This window comes from Vipera berus (assembly GCF_964194415.1).
Source record: "Vipera berus genome assembly, chromosome: 6".
In the NCBI taxonomy this organism is placed as follows: Eukaryota; Metazoa; Chordata; class Lepidosauria; order Squamata; family Viperidae; genus Vipera; species Vipera berus.
Window position 1 is genome coordinate 2,780,181 of NC_138208.1, and position 16,231 is coordinate 2,796,411.

Genomic DNA, 16,231 nt, shown 5'->3' on the forward strand with positions numbered 1-16,231 from the left:
CAGACAGCCGAGACCCGTTTTAGACTAGGCTGGCGTGTTGTGCAAACTCAGCACAAAACTAACCGAAAAGGGGAGAGAATGAATGAATGAATGAATGAATGAATGAATGAATGAATGAATAAATAAATAAATAAATAAATAAATAAATAAATAAATAAATAAATAAATAAATAAATAAATAAATAAATAAAAGGTCTAAGGCTGGCAGCTGAGACCAGCCCATCCACTCAAAACACACCCCCACCCAATCAGAACACACCCACCATTCAAAACACACTCCCACCCAATCAGAACACACTTACTCCCCCACCCAATCAGAGCACACCCCCTCTGGCAGTTTAAAAAAGAGGAACAAACAGCCACATGCTTCTCCCAGAAGAAGGAAGCAGAAGCCACCAGCCTGATGATGACGGATGGGATTCCGTCGAAACGTCGCCCCTACACCTTTAGTTCTACGCGGGGGAAAAACCTGAATAACCAAAGATCCAAATAAAAGGAAGGCTATACGTCTATAAAGGTTCTCAATCCTCCAGGTCAGAGGTTCCCCAACTTTTTGGGCACCAGGGACCGGTTCCGTGGTTTCGCGTGCCGCCTGCATCCCACGGATGGGGCTTTGCTTGTCTGTGCGGACCAGTTGCTGACATGCCATGGCCCAGTACCGGTCCGCGGACCAGCGGTTGGGAACCCCTGCCGCAGGTCAGCGGTCCCCAACTTTTCCGACTTTGCAGACCATCGGGAGTGGGGAGAGGGGAGGGGGCCACACAAGTGGTGGCGTACGCACTTGCCCACTGCTCGTGCAAGTGGAGCTGCGGGCACGCGCACGCTCTCCTGCCACTTCCACGACCCGTTTCCAAACGGGCCACAGCACAGCGATTGGGGACTCTTGCTCCAAGTCATGGCTATCCCAAAGGTGTTTTTTCCGAAAGGCAACTGGACTTCTTCTTTTTTTTTCGGGGGGGTGTGGGGAAGGGAGGCGTTTCCGTTTAAAACACTGAAGCTTTTCTTCAAAGCTTCTTGGATAAGAAGCGGAAAGTTTTCAAAGCAAAGAAACAAACAAATAAAATTATCAGGGGGCTGGAGGCTAAAACATATAAAGAACGGTTGCTGGAATTGGGTATGTCCAGTTTAATGAAGAGAAGGACTAGGGGGGACATGATAGCAGCCTTCCAGTATCTCAGGGGCTGCCCCAAAGAAGAGGGAGTCAAGCTGTTCTCCAAAGCGCCTGAAGGCAGGACGAGAAGCGACGGATGGAAACTCATCAAGGAGAGAAGCAACCTGGAACTAAGGAGAAACTTCCTGACAGTCAGAACAATTAACCAGTGGAACAACCTGCCTCCAGAAGCGGTGAATGCTCCAACACTGGATTTTTTTAAAGAGGAGACTGGACAGCCATTTGTCTGAAATGGTATAGGGTTTCCTGCCTGAGCAGGGGGGTTGGACTAGATGACCTCCAAGGTCCCTTCCAACATCATTATTATTATTATTATTATTATTATTATTATTATTATTATTATTATTATTATTATTATTATTATTATTATTATTATTATTATTATTTTGTTGGTTATTGTTATTATTGTTATTATTAGTATTAGTACTATTAAAAACCCCAAGAAAATCCAGTTGCCCTTTGGAAAAAAAAGCAGTTTTGGGAGGAAAAGGCAGATAGCCCTCCTTTTTTCCCCATACCTTTTTTTTTTTTTGCACAAACTCAATTCTGCAATTTTGCACAAGTCCATTCCTGGCTCTCGACAGAAGAAGTCAGGATTGCAGGAAGCATTCAGAGAGCTGTCTACGCCTCTGGCCGCTGTCCAGAGACAGCCCCGCCGGTCAGCTTGGGAAGGGGTTGTGTGTGTGCAGCCTGCTCACTTCGCCAACGCTGCTGTTCCTAATGTCACCACGCACGCATGGATGCGCAGAAGACGGGCCATGGGGGGGGGGTGGCAGCCCGGGGACAGAGCGCATCAGGCTGGCAAGCGCTTCGCCTCCTGCTAAAAGCCTTGGTGGCGCAGTGGGCTAATGCCTCCTTAAGTAACACCAGCTGCCTGCAATTAGTGCAGGTTCGAGTCCCACCAGGCTCAAGGTTGACTCAGCCTTCCATCCTTCCGAGGTAGGTAAAATGAGGACCCAGATTGTTGGGGGCAATTAAGCTGACTTTGTAATAATGCCGCTTGGGGGAGCCCCAAAAGCCCTAATAAGCAGGCATATACATAGAATGAAGGCTATTGCTAAGCACATTTGATTTGTGCTTTAAATTGTAAGCCGCTCTGAGTCTTCGGAGAAGGGCGGGATATAAATGGGATTAAAAATAAAATAAAATAAAATGAGTAGGCCCTAGTGAAACAGCCTCTTCCAGTGCCTCTGACCAGCCTTGGTGGTTGGGAGCAGCTGAAACAGAAAACACATCAGTGCCTCCCGGGCTCTCGCTGATGCCTGGCGGGCTTCCCTAAATATGAAATAGTCCAAATGTCGATGTGACAAGCTTTGTCTACATTTTGCTTCCCATGGCTTCAAGCCCTGGATCTGTCTCGGCTGCCATCTAGTGTGCAGTTTGGCCCTTGGTATTGGATGTGGAGGAGGGGGAAAGAAATCACGTTTTTCCCAAACCTGGCTTTGCACAGGGAGCCTCGTTTTGTTTCTGTTTTTTTTTAGTGCTCCGACGTGGCGCTGCTTTTAACTTAACCTTCATAGAAGGGATAGAAAGCCGACCGGGGGGGGGGGGGCGGAGGGGAAGATACTCCTCCTCTTTTTCATCAAGATTGGGCGTGATGCAGAAGATGGGATGGGATAGGATGGAATAGAAATACAGAATCGAATCAAAGAATAGAATAGAATAGAATAGAATAGAATAGAATAGAATAGAATAGAATAGAATAGAATAGAATAGAATAGAATAGAATAGAATAGAATAGAATAGAATAGAATAATTAAGAACAGAACAGAGTAGAATAGAATAGAATAGAATTAGAATAAAATAGAATAGAATAGAGAATAGAATAGAATAAGAACAGAATAGAACAGAATATAGAAATGAAGAGTAGAGTAGAGTAGAGTAGAGTAGAGTAGAGTAGAGTAGAGTAGAGTAGAGTAGAGTAGAGTAGAGTAGAGTAGAGTAGAGTAGAGTAGGAATAGAATGGAATGGAATGGAATGGAATGGAATGGAATGGAATGGAATGGAATGGAATGGAATGGAATGGAATGGAATGGAATAGAATAGAATAGAATAGAATAGAATAGAATAGAATAGAATAGAATAGAATAGAATAGAATAGAATAGAATAGAATAGAATAGAATAGAATATAGGAAAATAGAATGGAATGGAATGGAATGGAATGGAATGGAATAGAATATAGGAAAATAGAATGGAATGGAATGGAATGGAATGGAATGGAATGGAATGGAATGGAATAGAATAGAATAGAATAGAATAGAATAGAATGGAATGGAATGGAATGGAATGGAATGGAATGGAATGGAATGGAATGGAATGGAATAGAATAGAATAGAATAGAATATAGGAAAATAGAATAGAATAGAATAGAATAGAATAGAATAGAATAGAATAGAATAGAATAGAATAGAATAGAATAGAATAGAATAGAATAGAATAGAATAGAATAGAATAGAATAGAATAGAATAGAATAGAATAGAATAGAATAGATTTATTGGCCAAGTGTGATTGGACACACAAGGAATTTGTCTCTTGTTCTCCTAAAATGTGGTCAGAGACAAGAAGGACATCAGAATTAAAAGGAGCGGAGAAAATGCAGAGTGGAATTTAGTGTCTAAACCAGCCTCATACTTGTATCATGTCACAATCCCCAAATTTAGGCGAGCTTTATCCTTAGCTGGGTTTAATGATCTCCCCACAGCTGTCCTGGAACGGAAATATAGGAAAACCCTATGCGAAATCTGATAGTGGTCTTGTGATATGGATGCCATAGAAACCACAACCCATGTTTTTTTTTGTCTTGCCAGTTCTATGGGGACAGTTGATTAGTTCTCTTTTATTTAAATTTCTGGGACACTCTTGATAGATTTAAACCTGCGCTGTCAACTAATAAAGATAAATTAATTTCGCTAAAAGTAGCAACATTTTGCTGCATTATGTGTAAGCGTTTCCCACAAATGGTTGCTAACAGAAGCCAACGTGGGTTTGTCACAAACAGACCGTGCCAAACAAATCGTATTTCATTCTTTGACAAAGTGATTAAATTAACGGATCAGCGGGATGCAATGGACAAAATATACCTGGCATTTGAGAAACTACACCACATCTTCCTTCCTGCTAAGCTAGAAAAATGTGGGGTAGATAGCAACACCACCAGATGGATTTGTAACTAGATGACAAACTGCACTCAATGGGTAGTTTTCAATGGAACTACATCTTCATGGAGAGAGAAGTAAGAGTAGGGTATCCCGTCTACGTTCTGTTTTAGGCCCAGTACTTTTCAATATCTTCATAAACGGTTTAGATGCGGGAATAGGAGAACTCATCAAATTTGCAGATGACACTAACCTGGCAAGAATAGCCAACACCTGTTCTGTACCAGCCTGCTACCGGCCCTGCAGAAAAGGCAGGGACAACCCCTTTTACAAGAAGGCAAGAGGCTGGAATTAAGGCTGCCAAATTTATTGCTACAAAAACAAACGGAACAAGACAAACCAAGAAACAGGAGCTTTAAGAAACACGAACTATCCAAGCGGTTGCCTTCAGCAAACCAGCCCTCCCCACACATTCCCCTTATATAGAGTTCAGGGCGTGGCTTCTCTCTGCCTCTTTCCGAGGAGCCCCATTGCCTTCCTCTATTTACTCCTGATTGACTGTCTCCTGCGTCGGGCGTCCTTGAACAGGGCCAGCTGTGGGTCATCTTCATCCACGCTGTCAGGCTCACACAGCTGGGTCTCCGTGGTGACCAAGTGGGAGGGGCCTGGCTGAGGGCTCTCATCAGCAAGATCTTCAACCCCCTCAGCAAGGTCTTCAACACCCCCCTCCTCCTCCTCTGAGTCGTCCGACCCAACTGCCGAACCCACAGGCTGACCCTGAATCACAACAACACCCCAGAAGATAGGCTGAAGCTCCAGATGTGTATTGTATATGTAAACATTCTTCAATGGAGGTGTACATATGTTAACAAGTATAAATATTAGGGCATCGCCAAGGTATTTAAGTAAAGCCGCTTGACAGGAATACACGCGGGAACTTTGACAGCTGTCAAAGTTCCCCGCACTGCGCAGGCGCCTCCACTGACAGCTCGCGGCTGTCAAACTCCGGACCGTGAAGAAGCCTGAGCTGTCAAAGCGTCCACCGCACTGCGCAGGCGCAACCACTGACAGCTCGCGGCTGTCAAAACACCACACCACGCGGAAGCCGGAGCTGTCAGAAGAAGACGACGCTGATTGGTCCCCGTCTGACACGGCGCCAAAACAAACACTGCTGATTGGTCCTCGCGACCAGCTGTCGGCTATAAAAGCCGAACAAGTCATTCAATGTTGTCTTGCTCTAAATAAACTTGTTGTTAACTAGCCTGTCGTCCCGAGCGGTCCTTTGGCTACTTCACTGGCGACGAAGGTGGGATCGCTCCGGAGCTGAAGTCACGGCCGAGGAAGAGAGTTCCCGGCAAGAGCTGACACGGAAGTTTTAACTTCCATCGGAGCAACCCAGGACCGGACGACATGGCAAACTTCGGCCGTGTGAGGGAGTTTGATACCCGCCATCCCGAGAGATGGCAATCACACCTCGGCCAAGTTGAAGGATTTCTCCTCGTCAGTAAAATTACTGACGACCGAGCAAAGGCCGCCGCCCTGCTGTACATCAGCGGGCCCCCGGTGTACGACGCAGCCGTCGGGCTGTTCAGCCCAGTGCCCATCACGGACGTCTCCTACGCGGACCTGGTGGACCAGCTGAACAAGTACTACATGCCGGCTCGCTCGGAACTGTACTGGCGGGTGCAATTCGCACAAAAGAAACAACGGCAGGACGAGCCCGCCAACGAGTTCATCGCCGGGGTCAGACACGCCGCGCGGAACTGCTGCTTCCCCGACCTGGAAGACCGCATCAGGGACCAGGTGGTGATCGGTCTGAGGGACGAGAAGCTACAAAAAAAACTGACGTCCAAACCTGACATGAATCTGGCTGAGCTGACCAGGGAGATCATGGCATATGAACACAGCCACAAAAAGAAGCCGACGAACACGACCCCAGAGACCCCGGCGACCGTCTACCAGGAAAGCGCAACCTTCAGCGACAGCGGAGAGTCGGTAGATTTCACCGATGGAGAAGCCCTACAGCGCAGGATGGAGCACCGACAGCCGAGGAGGGGAAAAACGTCGGACCGCCGAGGAGTCAGGGACCCTCCACCGCCACCCCCGCGTTACGTGCAACGAGCCGCCTGTGCCAGCTGCGGGGGCAACCATGCCCGTGGAAGCTGCCGCTTTAGGAACGCAAAATGCCACAACTGCGGGAAGACTGGCCACATCAAGCCGGTGTGCCGCAGCAAGGGCCGGGACAACGTCAATGAGGTGGAGGCAAACCCCCCAGGTAGGCCAGCTGCCCAGGCCAACAGGGAAACCCCACCAGGCAACCGGGTTGAGACAATCGATAGGGTAAACTGCATAAGTTCCAAGGTTAAGGTCTGGGTCAGAATTCAGGGGGTGCCTTGCCACATGGAGGTGGATTCAGGGTCAGCGGTCTCCTTAATTTCGCTAACTACCTATCAGGAGATCTGTCAGAAAGGCCGAAGACAAATTCCCCTGAAACAAACTCAGGTTCACCTTGCAGACTTCCAGAAAACCCCTATTCCGTTGGAAGGGAAAGCCAAGGTCCTTGTACAGTATAAGGGGTTCAAAGGCACCCTGGAGGTTTTAGTTACGCCAGGGAACCGTACCAACTTGATAGGGCTTAACTGGTTCACTCCACTAGGCATCGCCTTATCAGGGGTTAATACCATTCAAACACCCAGCCTGGAAGCCGTTTGCGAAAAGTACGCCGACGTTTTCGAGGGCACTTTAGGGAAATATACAGGTCCCCCCATTTCCCTGCAATTAAATCCAGCAATCCAACCAATTAAAATAAGAGCTAGGAGGGTACCCTTTGCCCTCAAAGAAAAAATTGAAAACGAGCTTGACCGACTCGTGAGTCTAGGGGTGCTGGAGCCAACAGATGGGGGAACCTGGGAGACCCCTATTGTCACCCCAATCAAACCTAATGGCGAAGTGAGAGTATGCGCTGACTATAAGGCGACAGTCAACCTAGCCCTCAGCCCCCATGCTTACCCGGTGCCAGCGGTAAGGGACGTATTTGCTTCCATCCGCTCTGGCACCATTTTCGCCAAGCTTGACCTCTCGCAGGCGTATTTACAGCTGCCTGTCACAGACGACACCGCGGAAGCGCAAACTATTGTCACCCACCGCGGTGCTTTTAAAGTTAAGAGGCTTCAGTTCGGCATATCTGCAGCCCCGGGTATCTTCCAGGGTATCATGGAAAAGACCCTGAAAGGAATACCCGGGGTCTGCCCCTATTTCGACGATGTTCTCATCGCCGGAGAAAATGAAGCTAGTTTAGCTGACAGGCTGTCAGCTGTGCTGAGCCGGCTCAGAGAAGCCGGTCTCAAACTTAAGCGGGAAAAGTGCTCCATTGGAGTCACTTCTACAGAATTCCTAGGGTATAAAATCGATAGCCAGGGCATCCACCCCACCTCCGAGAAACTAAGGGCTATTCAAACCGCACCCAGCCCTAGGAATAAGCAAGAGCTTCAATCCTTTTTGGGACTGTTAAACTTTTACCATGCTTTCATTCCCCACAAAGCCACTATTGCAGAGCCTCTCCATAGGCTCCTCGACAAGGGTACAACTTGGTCCTGGACCAAGGAACATGAAAATAGTTTCCAATCGTTAAAAAAGATTATCTGTCAAAGCTCAACCATCACCCTTTTCAGAGAAGACACCCCAATATGCATCGCTTGCGATGCCTCTCCCTACGGAATTGGGGCAGTCTTAAGTCACCTATTCAAGGACGGCACACAAAGACCCATAGCCTTCTATTCTCGCACTCTGACCAAAGCTGAAAGAAACTATGCACAAATTGACAGGGAAGCCCTAGCGATAGTAGCAGGGGTCAAAAAATTTCATGATTATCTGTATGGAAGACCATTTACGATATTTACAGATCACAAACCCCTGCTAGGCATATTTACTTGGAATAAAATTACACCACAAATTCTCTCTCCGAGAATCTTAAGATGGTCAACGTTCTTAGCAGCCTACTCTTATCAACTAATACATAAACCAGGTAAGGAATTGGGACATGCTGACTGTCTCAGCAGACTGCCCATACAAACCAGGGACTCAGATCCAGCCCCAGCCAGCCAAATTTTAGCAATCTCTCAACTTCCTGAATGCCCCCTGACTGCAAACATAATAGCTATTAATTCAGCAAAAGATAAAATACTTGCCAGAGTCCTCAAATGGGCCACAACTGGGTGGCCAGCTCAAAACCCACAACCCAAATTCCAACCTTATTATAATAGGAAAAACGAGATTTCAACACATAGAGGATGCCTGCTATGGGGAAATAGGGTCATCATACCAGAGGAAAACATAGACCAAACATTACACATTTTACATGAAGGGCACCCTGGAATTGTAAAAATGAAAGCAATGGCTAGAAGTTACGTGTGGTGGCCTAGCATAGATAAACACATTGAAAAGTATGTGGGTGGGTGTTATACCTGTCAGGAGACCAGGAAGGAACCCCCCCAGGCCCCGATCCATAAATGGGAGACTACAAGGAACCCCTGGTCACGTATACATATAGATTTTGCAGGGCCTATCCAGGGCCAAAGTTTCTTAATAGCAGTGGACAGCTATTCCAAGTGGCTGGAAGTCACGCCCCTTAGGAAAACAACGTCCGCAGCCACTATTCAAGCCTTACGGAAAATATTCGCAACTCACGGCCTACCTGACACCATAGTTTCCGACAATGGACCTCAATTCACCTCTCGTGAATTTCAGATCTTCGCTACGAGGAATTGTATTAGGCTGGTCACGTCGGCGCCGTTCCACCCATCGTCAAACGGGATGGCTGAAATTATGGTACGATCCACAAAAGAAGCATTAAAAAAATTCGTTAAAGGGAACTGGCAGAGGCGCATCAGCCAGTTCCTCTTAGCACAACACACAACGCCATGCTCCACAACCGGCAAATCACCAGCGGAATTAAGATGGGGAAGGAGGCTAATAACACGTCTCGACAGACTGCACCCCGACACATACCCAGAAGAACCACAACACCCCCACCCCGGCCGCACACTTAACCCTGGTCAACTAATATGGGCAAGATCATACACAGATAAAAACAAGTGGGTCCAAGGGACTGTAATAAAACAAACAGGGCCCATCTCATACCTTATAGCTACGCAGGCACAGGGCAACATACGCCGCCATATTGACCAGCTCAGACCCAGACAACCGCCACACAATGCTGAGCAACCAACCAGTGCCGACGTACAACCCCCACCGGAAATGCTGCCTATCCCAAACCAGGAAGTTGAACATCAAAATGAAGAACTAGACCCAGACCACCCACCGCCCCTTCGCCGATCAACCAGGAATCGGAAACCACCCACCTATCTAAAAGACTATCAATGGGCTGGTTCAAACATCCAAGAGGAAAGAAACGCACCAGGGGAGGGGTAAGGGGTGTATTGTATATGTAAACATTCTTCAATGGAGGTGTACATATGTTAACAAGTATAAATATTAGGGCATCGCCAAGGTATTTAAGTAAAGCCGCTTGACAGGAATACACGCGGGAACTTTGACAGCTGTCAAAGTTCCCCGCACTGCGCAGGCGCCTCCACTGACAGCTCGCGGCTGTCAAACTCCGGACCGTGAAGAAGCCTGAGCTGTCAAAGCGTCCACCGCACTGCGCAGGCGCAACCACTGACAGCTCGCGGCTGTCAAAACACCACACCACGCGGAAGCCGGAGCTGTCAGAAGAAGACGACGCTGATTGGTCCCCGTCTGACACGGCGCCAAAACAAACACTGCTGATTGGTCCTCGCGACCAGCTGTCGGCTATAAAAGCCGAACAAGTCATTCAATGTTGTCTTGCTCTAAATAAACTTGTTGTTAACTAGCCTGTCGTCCCGAGCAAAATAAAATGCAGTGTAGAGAAAAGTAAGGTCTTACATTTAGGCAAGAAATAACCAAAACTACAGGTACAGATGAGGTGAAAGCTGACTCGACAGCAGTAGCTGTGTGATGGATCTTGGAATCTTAGTAGACAATCGTTTAAATATGAGCCAGCCGTGTCCGGCGGCAGCCAAAACAGCCAACGCAATCCCAGGATGCATTAACAGAGGGATAATAGCATCAAGATCACGTGAAGTACTAATACTGCTCTACGAAGCCTTAGTAAGACCACACTTGGAATATTCCAGCCAGTTTTGGTCACCACAAGGTAAAAAAAATATGTTGAGACTTTGGGGGAAAAAGTGCGGAGAGCAGAAACTAAGACGATGAAAGGCCTAGAGACTAAAACATACAAAGAAAAGTTGCAGGAATTGGGTGTGTGTAAAGTGGGGTCTGGTGGAAAAAAAGTAGTAGTATGACAGCAGCATTCCAATATTTGAGGGGCTGCCACAAAGAAGAGGGGGGGTCAACCCTATTTTCCAAAGACCCTGAAGGCAGGAGAAGAAGCAACGGATGGAAACTACTCCAGAGACTTGTTTTGGAAGTGGGGGAAGAGGCAAAACCAGGTTTGGGGGAAAGAAACCATGAAGGCATGTTGTACAGTTCTGGGCAGGAATGAGGGTGGGGGGGGGTTGTCCAAGAACAGAAGCGAAGCAAATAATGAAAATAATGTCCAGGAAGAAATTGAAAAAGGAAGAAGGCAAAGATATTGAAAAATAACAAAGCTACAGGCGTAAGTGATAGAATAGACACATGTAAAGATATGGGTACGGTTTACTCAGGGAATGGCTGGGCGACCTCTTTCACACACACACACACACAGAGAGAGAGAGAGAGAGAGAGAGAGAGAGAGAGAGAGAGAGAGAGAGAGAGAGAGGTGCAAAGATTGCATTCTCACCCAACAAGTGGAAGAACTGCTGTTAAAAAAGGTTAACAAGAGTGAAGGCAAAAAGGGACACGGATCGCTTGGCTGACGGTGTCTAGGAAGCGAACGGCACAATTCTGCAGAAAAGAACCTGCAAAGCATCCATTTGCAAAAGGCAGCGCGCACCGTATGTGGGCGAAGGTGGCGTTTTCTTCAGAAGCCAACGAGAAATGACAGGATGGGAGAAAGTGGATTGACTGTATGTATCCTGACTTGGAGATAAGTGCGCAATAAAACCTTCAGGCTTTGCATTATGGGACAGGCAGGGGGGGGGGCAGAATGTTGCTTGACGAATGCCACCAGGCTTGGATGCAGGGAAGTAAATAGAATAACCGAACAACACAGCTGGAAGGGACCTCGGAGGTCTTCTAGTCCAGCCCCCTGCTCAGGCAGGAGACCCTATGTGCAGTTTCAGACAAATGGCGGTCCAATCTCTTCTTGAAAACCTCCAGTGATGGAGCAGGCACGACATCTGGAGGCAAGCCGTTCCACTGGTTATCCCAAAGGTGCTTTTTTCAGGAGGCAACCGGACTTTCTTGTTTTTCTCTGAAGACCTTTCGCTTCTCGTACCAGAAACTTCTTCAGGTTCTGACTGGATGATGGGAAACGGGAGGATTTATACTCCTTGCAGACAGCTGGCCCTTTGCTTTCTTTTAGAGAGTCGTCTGAGGCCGCTTGGAGGTTCACCTGTGTCCTCAGCGTCACCCGAGTGGTGCAAATGGGTGTGGAGCCTTCTCCAAGTGGCCTCAACGACTCTCTAAAAAAGAATGCAAATTACCTCTGTCTGCAAGGAGCAGAAATCCTTCCCTTCCCCACCATCCAGTCAGAGCTGAAAAAGCTTCTGGGAGGAGAAGAGAAACATCTCCAAAGTAAAAACAAGAAAGTCCACAGTTGCCTCCTGAAGAAAAAAAAAAACACCTTTGGGACAACCGTGAGCCGGAGGACCAAAAATCTCCAGAGACATTCCCCTGGTTAACTGTCCTCACTGTCAGGAAATTTCTCCTTAGTTCTAGGTTGCTTCTCTCCTGAATTAATTCCCCACCCCACCCCACCCCGCCGTTGCTTCTTGTCCTGCCTTCTGTGCGCAGAATAAACCTTGTGCAAGAATAGACAGAATGCTTAATAACTGCTCCAAGGAGTCAGGCGAGGAGAATGCACCACGTCCCCTTGGCTGCTTATTATGTATTTATGATATACGTGGAAAGATGCTTGGTGATGAATGAACGTAGCAGCGGCTTGGATAGGGATTTGAAACGCGGGTGTAGCGGACACCGTGTCGTTGGTGAGAGCGGAAAGATTTGCAGCAAATGTTAGAGGCTCCGCCATGCAAAGGGGAGTGAGGATCTGAATACGAATGGAAGCTAACAAGATCCCTCAAAAAAAGGGAAGGGGGACAAAGAAAGAGAGCAATTTCGAATCGGTGTATGGAAGCCGTTAAAACACAGCTGTGTGCCAGATAGTAAACAGGGTATTGCTGTAGGAGTGGGCTGGATACAAATTAATTTTATCCTCTTCTCCAATTTCTTCTGCTTACTGTCCTCTACTACACGCTGCATCGTCTCTGCTACTTCCAAAGGCTCGTGGGATGGTTAGGAAAGTAGTAATAATGGAAAAGATTAATTCAGTGGTGCTTTAAGTATATACTCCTGTCAAATTTTGGAACGCCGCCGTCTGTCTTCGTTTTCCATTTTTTCCTCCCCTTCATAAATTCAGCCAACCTTGAATTTCCTAACACTGTTTTTCCCTTCAGGACTGTTGGGGGGTTTGGGGTACATTTTCAACTATGGATACAGATCGTCCTTGACAATTCATTTAGTGACCCTTCAGTTACAACTGCACTGGGGAAAAAATGACTTCTGACTGTTTTTCACCCTTACGGCTGTTACAGCACACACACTCCCCCCCCCAGGGTTACAGGATCAAAATTCAGATGCTTAGCAACTGAGCCATATTTCTGACGGTCGCAGTGGCCCCTTTTGCGACCTTCTGCCAAGCAGAGTCCATGGGGAAAGCAAATTCACTTAACAACCGGGTTGCCAACTGATCATCTGCAGTGAATCACTTCCCAACTGAAGCAAGACAGGTCACAAAAGGGGGCAAAGCTCAATTAACAAGTGTCTCGCTTCACCGCAGTAATTTTGGGCGGTTTTTAAGCCCCGAGGACCACCTGTAGTGCTGTACTATAATGGTTACTTAAAAAGCCTGAAATTGCAGATTATTCCTGTCAAAGTGGGAAGCGATGCATTCCTAAGAAATGCTGAAGCTTCCTTGTTGTTGTTAGCTGCGAAGTCGTGTCCGACCCCTCGCGACCCCACGGACAACATTCCTCCAGGCCTTCCTGTCCTCCGCCATCTTCTGGAGTCCATTTAAGCTCATGTCTCCTGCTTCAGTCACTCCATCCAGCCACCTCATTCTCTGTCGTCCCCTTCTTCTATTGCCCTCAATCTTTCCCAGCATTAGGCTCTTCTCCAGTGAGTCCTTCCTTCTCCTTAGGTGGCCAAAGGATTTGAGTTTTAGCTTCAGGATCTGGCCTTCTAAAGAGCAGTCAGGGCTGATCTCCTCTAGGACTGACCGGTTTGATCGCCTTGCAGTCCAAGGGACTCGCAGGAGTCTTCTCCAGCACCAGAGTTCAAAGGCTTCAATTCTTTGGCGCTCAGCCTTTCTTACGGTCCAACTTTCACAGCCATACATTGCAACTGGGAAGACCATAGCCTTGGCTATACGCACTTTTGTTGGCAGGGTGACGTCTCTGCTTTTTAATGTGCTGTCTAGATTTGCCAGATTATTTTTTTTTGCCAGTTTTGCTAGATTTTCCTAAGGAACGTTGTTGAAGCATCTTTTTCCTGATTTTTAAGCCACGTTCAGCACCTTTGCTGTGGGGATGCAGCAGCGGGGGTGGGGGGGACTTCCTGATTAAACAAGTTTTTGAAGGCTGCGTTTTCTTGACTTGGTCTTCTCGTTAACAAACGGCTGGTACCAGCTGACTCTAAGCCAGGATTTCTGGACAAGCATCTATTGTTCGATATTTTGAAGCGTTCGGTCAATCAACTCTTCTCAGATGCTATCAAAGGAAAAACTCACAGAAAAAAAAGAAGAAGAAGCAGCAGCATTATTAAGCCACATGTGATTGTAGCCTTCGGAGAAACTGTGTTTGATGAAGGCACCCTCCTGGTCTTCGTGTGAGAATTTACAAAGATCTCCACTGTTGTTCTGTTGTGCTTTGTAACTGAAACTTAGCCTGGCTCTTTTTGCAACTTTTTTTTGCTTTTTTTTTAAAAAAAAGAAGAAGACGAGTTTGCAATGAAATGTTTGTTTACGCTACAAGAAAGCTGTAACTCTTCGGGGACTTCAGCCTATAAATGATGTAGGCCTCCCTTCACATCGAGATGCGCAGGAGATAGGAATGAAAACCCAGAATGGACCGCTTTCTTCCCAAAACTCCTAAAAAAATAATAATCATAATAGCGGATGTGCTACAAACAGGAAGCTCTGTGGCTTGCATAAACTAAAATTTCCAAACTCTTCCTTAAGAAGCGGATTGTGAAGGAGAAGACGAACCATTTTCATCGAAAAGTCTTCTGCTATAAATGCTTTGGATGGTCCTTGACGTGGAGACGACAGCTTGAACTCTGGGGAAGACTGAGGACTGGATAGGACGTAGGAAATTTATCCACTGGCTCTTGGTTTAAAATGTACTGATCTAAAAGCGTTGAAGCTCCTGAAAAGCGGCCGTGCTCCACGCCTGTCAATCACCATCCATTCCCTTCTACAGGAAACGCATATGCGTGTTTATTACTTTTTTTTTTTAACACCCCGGACATAGTACGCACAGGTACGTCTCTTTGGATAGCTCCGAGGAAGCCGTTTTCCCCGCCCGCTGTTACCGGTGAGAAAATGCAGGCGTTGGTTATCCAGCCCAAAGGATATCAATCTGATAATATCTGACAGCGTAGATATTTATTTCCACCTACTGGTTTTGCCCAGTAATTGAACAGAAGTCCATGAGTTGTTCACCTGTCATTTCCCATCACAGAAAGGCCGGGGTGAAAGATCCAGCTATTTTGTTTTTCCCTTTTGATTTGTATCCCGCCATCCTGACAAACGTTCAAGGTATTTCCCTTCCCAGATTTATCCTTAATCAAGCAGACGGGAATATCAGCTTCCCACCCAAATGAGGTGGGAGCTTCCCACAACCCCCGCACTGGCACACCAAATACACACACACACACACACACACACACACACATCACAGCATACAACGGTGGAGCTGCAGTTACAGGATTCCCAAGAATGGAGCCAGTGGATTTAAAGAATCAGAAAGGACCCCTTAGGGGAGCCAAGGATTTAGACACGCTACAAACAGGTCGTCCTCTATTTAGATCACAGCTGAGCCCCAAGTGAGGCGGCGTTAAGTGGGACAGTTGTTGAGTTTTGCCTCATTTTACAAGCCTCCTCGCCACGGTTGTTAAGGGAATCACTCCTGGGTGAAGTTAATAACACGGCTTCCCTTCCCTGCTGGCCTTGCTTGTCAGAAGGTCGCAAAAGGGGATTGTGTGACCTCAGGACCCCGTCGTAAATGCATGCCGGTTGCCAAGCATCCAAATTTCGATCACATGGACACAAGGATGCTGCAAGAGCAAGAGCACTTAGCCTTATAGGCCGCTTCACAGTGCTTTACAGCCCTCTCTAAGCAGGTTAGAGAGTCAGCCTGTGGCCTCCAACAATCAGGGTCCTCATTTCACCCACCTGGGAAGGATGGAAGGCTGAGTCAATCTTGAGCTGGTCAGGATCGAACTGCTGACAGTGGGCAGAGTTAGCTTGCAATGCTGCATTCTGACCACAGCTTTCTCTTCTTCCCTCCCTCCCTCCCTCCCTCCCTTCCTTCTTTCCTTCCTTCCTTCTCAGGGGCTGCCCCAAAGAAGAGGGAGTCAAGCTATTCTCCAAAGCACCAGAGGGAAGGACGAGAAGCAACGGATGGGAAATAATCAAGGAGAGAAGCAACCTGGAACTAAGGAGAAACTTCCTAACAGCGAGGACAATTAGCCAGTGGAACAACCTGCCTCCAAAAGTTGTGAATGCTCCAACATTGGAAGTTTTCAAGAAGAGACTG

The 16,231-nt window shown here is 47.2% G+C and overlaps 1 protein-coding gene across 1 annotated transcript in view; it reads right to left on the minus strand.

The window, feature by feature from the left end:
• Window positions 1–16,231, minus strand: part of TSPAN9 (tetraspanin 9) — a 102,258-nt gene that overhangs the window by 73,523 nt on the left and 12,504 nt on the right. The gene's annotated exons all lie outside the window — the stretch shown is intronic.